Source organism: Triturus cristatus, chromosome 12 (genome assembly GCF_964204655.1).
Source record: "Triturus cristatus chromosome 12, aTriCri1.1, whole genome shotgun sequence".
Classification (NCBI taxonomy): Eukaryota; Metazoa; Chordata; class Amphibia; order Caudata; family Salamandridae; genus Triturus; species Triturus cristatus.
Window position 1 is genome coordinate 113,106,069 of NC_140595.1, and position 6,000 is coordinate 113,112,068.

Here is a 6,000-nt window from a genome sequence, read left to right on the forward strand (position 1 = left end):
CCCCCACTTCGGGTGGGAGAATCAGCGGGAAAACCAAGCTAGGAGGAGAGGTGTGCCCTCCAATGCCAACCCTACCCTTCAGGTGGGGGAGGCGAGGTGAAGCCCACAATTCAGTCCCCTCCATCTTGAAGATGAGGGGACCCAACCCATCAGGAAGAGGCTCATGTCCCCCTCCCACTGAAGAGTGGCATAATAGGGGTGTACTCACCCCAAGGAAAGGACCCATTGGTCCCGACCTGCACACCCCTTTAACACCCCTAAATCTAGTATTTAGGGGCCACCCTGAACCTTGCCTCATCCAATTCGAGGAAGAAAGAAGAAGGACAGAAGAGCCGTGCTGACCCAGGAAGATGACGACACCTACTGCTTTGGGCTCAACCCTTCCGGCCTGTCCCGTCTCCGACCTGCCTATAGTGAAGTACCCTGCACGTTCAGCAGCCCCCCAGAGTACCTGCCCTGCACTCACCTTCCAGAGTGTGAGCACTGGATTTGCTCAACAAAGACTCCAAGACCTGAATCCGGATTACGGCGACTCTGTGATTCTGCACCACTCTGCACGCAACGCCCACAACCCGAGTGGCCCAACACCAAGAGGAGGTCTCCCCAGCGATCCTGACCTGGGATCTGGTGATCCCCGACTCACCACAAGACGACGCTTGCAGCCTCAACCTGAAGGGTCCCCCCGACTGCAACCAGAGCTGGTAAGAATACCTGAAGCTAGAAGACACCTGTGCACACAACACCCCACGGCCTTGTGTGGCCCAACCGACTGTGTCCAGGCATCCCTCAAGAAATAAACTTACCTCTCCAGCAGGTGGTCACCTCCTGGAAGCTTCCCTGCCCGAACCTGCAGCAACTTTGCCGAACCGAAGGTCTCCATTGAAAATTGCAGGGTCCCCGACATCGCCTTGGCACACTGCACCCGGCCGCCCCAGTGCCGCTGGTCGTGCAGCTCCTGTGCTGATTGTTGGCCCCTGCATTGCTGACCTTAACCCGTGGAGCTTTGCTCCCACACCGAAGTGGCCTGCTCATAAGCAGTCCCTAACCGAAGGCCTCCTGAGCCCCCTTGGCTAACATTGGGCCCCTGCACTCCGCACACGGCCGCCCCAGCGCCGCAGATGGTGCATCTCAAGTGCCAATGTAGACATTGGTCCTAACCCCCAAAACTCCCAGGTGTAAGACGTTTACTTACCTGTGAAACCGATAACCATTTTTCTCCCATTGGAACCCATGTTTTAAAAGTTTGGGGCTAAAATATTCTAAGTGTTGAACTGTTGTTTGTATGGGAAAACAGTAACTTTACCTCAAGCCAAGAAAAGTCTTACCTTGTATTGTGAGATCCTTATGTGTGGTATTTAGGCATACCACCCCCAGTACTCAAAGTAGTCGATAAGTAACTAAACAGTATTCTAAAAGTAATTATTGTGTAATGTAAACTGCTTTTTGAATGTATACCAACCTGTAACTATTGCAAATTCAACCACAACTGCATTTCCGTGTGACGTCCTTCATTTGAGAGCATATTTTACTTATCTGTGCCAAGTCCTGCTTGGTTCTAAAAATAAAACATATGTATACTTTTTTATACTTACCCAATTGTTCAGGATTCAGTCTCTGAGTGTGTGCCATTAGTCTTGATTGAGTGAATACAATGAGGGCAATAAGAGGATCGAGACGGAGCCCTTGGAGCGAGTAAAGTCCTTTGATTGCTTGGGAGTAAGATTGTCTGATAAGATGTCTTGGGAACAACAGATAAGGAAAAGTAAAACTATCTTACTCCATAGGGCTATGGCCATAGGGAAGAAATACAAAGCCACCTGTAGCGAAGCAGTATCCCCAGCCCTGGAAGTATATAGATCCATGGCCATGTCAGGGCCAGTGTATGGCACAGAGCTCTGGGGGTGGACAGACCTAACATCGCTCAGTAGTGCAGAAAATCATTTTATCATGTCCCTTTTTAATCTGCATTGTAGCACCCCACTTCGATTTGACTTGGGACTAAAAAGAGTTGATCATAGGGTTTTATTAAAACTTTGAATGTATTGGGTTCGAGTTTGGAACACCCCATAACTTGTTCTCTACAGGAAAACCCTGGAGGAGATTATCTGCCTGGGCAAGAAACTCCATATCCCACCATGGCTAAAGAAGATATAGCTTTTGTGTGAGGTTCTTAAAATTGATAAGGTGTGGTTGCAACCAGACAAATTAACAAAGGGCACAATAGCAACACTGAAACACGTCTATTGGGTAAGTAGGCTGGAACAAATATGGAAAGATAAAAAACTCAGGAGTTTAACAGAGATGTTTCTGAGTCATGAAAGTGGGCCCTGCTTTGAGCCATTTCTAGACATCTCAGGCCAAAGCGTTGTATATAGAGTTTAGGCATGGCACTTTACCTCTAAATTCCTTCATCTGTACAGGGGATAAAAATGACCATACAACTCCCAATTGTCCTTTCTGTCTGCAGACAGAGAAATCCATTGATCACGGTTTGTTCTTTTGTCCAACCTGCATCATACCCCGCAAGAAATGTATCCTTCCAGTATGTAAGCTTTTGGCATTTGTCCACTACTGGGAAGCTTCCAGAATTCTTAGATGTGACACAAAGGAGCAACATGTGTTCGGTGTATCCATATTTTTACAATTGGCTTGGAGAATAAGAACCACAAAGTTAAAGATGACTCCTTAGGGGGAAGGTATGCTATCGGACTAGGGCTACCATGCATAAAATGCACTGTCACTTTAAAGCTTGCAGAGGATGACATTCTATCTATTATCTTGAATTGCAGAGTGGCATAATGGAATAATTGGTCATAAATGCTGTATTGACCTACATTTTTGTCTTAATTTAGGTTATTTGACCTGTATCATTCACTTTTATTCTTATTTTAGTAGGTTCAGCTTTTTTACTTAATGTTGGTCATAACTTGTTTGTATGTTGCATGAACTTTTATGGTTATAAAGCCGAAATAAAGTATTGAATTAAATTGAATGAATACAATGAATGCTTAACACACCCTCTGGATACGCCTAACTGCTCGCCCTCACTACTTCAAAGAGAGCTGTTAGTACTTACCTAATTTAGCCTCTGCTATACTTCTGGGGACTCCCTGGATTCTGTGCACACTATACCGTACTTTGATATAGTATATACTGAGCCAGCTTCCTACACCATCTGCACATTCTGGACTTCTGTTTTCTGTGGCAAACTTAGAATTGTGGTAGATGCATGCGAGTTACTACACACAGAGGTGCAGATGTCAAACTTGAGGCATAAAGGCATTTATAAGTATTGGAAGTGGTACTATGGGAGTACTCTTTTGCTTACTCTTGCATACCTTTGTGAAGAGACCCGAAACGCTCAGCTCCCTTTTAGTAAAAGTGCAAAGAGGGCACAGTGCATTCCATTTGTACTAACTATATTAATATTCCCTAAATACTCCTATTTAGCTGTTATAGTGCCATTTCAAGAAGCATGTAAGAGTATTCAAATGAGTATTACAGGTTTACTATTTTACATGTCTTTGTGAACAGGCCCCATGGTATTTAACCTGGTTTACATCAATGTATCTACCCTTGCTTACATCAAAAGCGTTGCTGGACAGACCGGTGCAAATTTGATGAACTCCCACTTGGTATTAACTGATTCACAGAAACATTGTAAATATGTTTCTAAGCATATTGAAGTTCCACCTCAATGATATGCATGCAGGTGCTGTAGAAAATGCATAAAAATGCACCAAAGTACCCAGTTGTTTTTCACTGGTGTGCCTAAGGAGAAGAGGCCTGCACAGGGAAGGTGTGTGTAGTTCGGGGGAGGAATAGGAATTACAAAGTGTAAGAAACTGGGTTTTTGTTGGAGTAGTGCCCCCACTTTTTACCTGGTATTTGATGCAACTTTGACTGGAGTGCCCTGGGTTCCTGCTAGCCAGGTCCCCATGCCCACTGATTTCACCCCCCCCCCCCAAAACAAGGTAACTGGTCAATTGATCCCCAATTGGCTAGGCCTTTAGCTCCTTTTTAAGTTCCTAGTAAGTGGTACCCCTACCTAAGGCATAGGTACTAAAGAGGGTCCCTAAGTGATGCAGCATCTCTCGTGCCACTCTAAGGGACCAACACCAAATCCATGCAGACTACCACTGCAGGTTGCATGACAAAGTGCTCTAAAAAGTGAAAGCACAACATGGCACACACCCTGTGTGCCATGTCCCCTAACACGGCATGTAATATTTGTAAGTCACTCCTCCAGCAGGCCTTACAGCCCTAAGGCAGGCTGCATTATGTTACATGTGAGGACATATCTTCATGAGCAGATATTCACCTGTGCTGGCCAGTTCAATTACTAATAGAACGAGTTAACAGGGAAGCCAACTTAAGGTATGTACTGGGCACTGGTTAAAACGTATTACCCAGCTGCATAACGGCTTCATTGAAACCTATGGTGTTTGGTATCTAACACCTCTTGTTAATAAACCCACACTGATTAGAGTGATGGATCTATTAATACATGCACCCAGAGAGTACCTTAGAGGTACCCCCTGAAAACCTGCCAACCTCTAGTGTATTGGCTGCCTGGTCCTGACCAGCCTGCCACCACAGACACGTTTCTGACCCCCTGGAGGTGAGAACTTATGCTCTCTGATGTGAGAAACAATGCCTGCTCTGGCAGGAAGGTGTTGTCACCTCCTCCAAGCAGGATGACGAGTAATCAGCATATGAAGGTAGGAGGTTATATGCGACCCTGGCTTCCCTCAGACAGCAGAAATGCCACAACCTGCCTAGGGCCCATTTGGCACCTGGACAGATAGGAAAATTAGCTAGTCAGGAGTGTGTTCACCCACAGGCTAGTACCACCCCTAAAGTGGGTTGCCTGAAGTGAACATGACTAGGAAAATGCCACCAACTTGCTTTTGGAGAGGTTATGGCCAAATTCTTCAGGTCATACAGAGAGTGTAGTCACCTTAAAGTTAGGTAGCTCATTGGCTGCTACCTGGCACTCCCTTTAACACCCCTAAATACAGTATTTAGGTGGCAACCCTGGTACCAGGACTTCATATTTGATGGACACAAAGAAGGAGTGGACTAAGAAGATTTTTGAAACAAGAACCGAGGAGCAACTGCTGACTTGGTGCCAACCCCACCAGCCTACCTGCTGCACCAGACCTTAATGGAGAAACTGGCTTGTCCTGCTGCTGTGCAGACTTCAAGAAACCCGGAGGGCTGCCAGTGCTTCACAAATCGCCAGAGAACTCCCTTGGAATAGAGGAGCTATTCTGCTGCAACTGCAGGCACCAAAGAAGCAAGGACCGGTTCACCATCCTGTAAAGCAATTGAGGTTTACCTTAACTCTTTACACAGTGTACCTCGTTTTGGTCCACTATATGAAGAGCCAGCTTCCTGCACAAAGTAGTGATAAAATCCCTCCTGTTAGACCTGGCATCTTGTGGCATGTTTCCTATGTTTTTTTGCTTTCTGACCATCTGTTTTTCATGATATGCTGGACTTCATTTTTCCTGGTTTGTTGTCTATGCGCACTTCAGTGCTAAAGTGCTCTTCCGCCCTCTGCAAACTGTGTTACTGATTGTTAATCCATGATTGGCATATTTGTTTTACTAATAAGTCCCTAGTAAAGTGCACTGTGTATGCCAGGGCATGTAAATCAAATGGTACTAGTGGACCTGCAGCACTGATAGTGCCACAACACAAGTAGCCTTTCAAATGTGTCTCAGATCTGCCACTGCAGTGTCTGTGTGCACAGTCTTAAACTGCCATGTCGACCTGGCAAGGGCACCCACTTGCCAGACCTAACCCTTCCCTTTTATTATATGTAAGTCACCCCTAAGGTAGCTCCAGGGCAGCCCCATGGGTAGGGTACAGTATATTTAAAAAGTAGGACATGTAGCAGTGTGTTTTCACATGTCCTGATAGTGTAATGCTGTGCATTTCATTTTTCACTATTGAAAGGCTATCTCGTCCATAGGTGAACATGGGGTCTGCCTT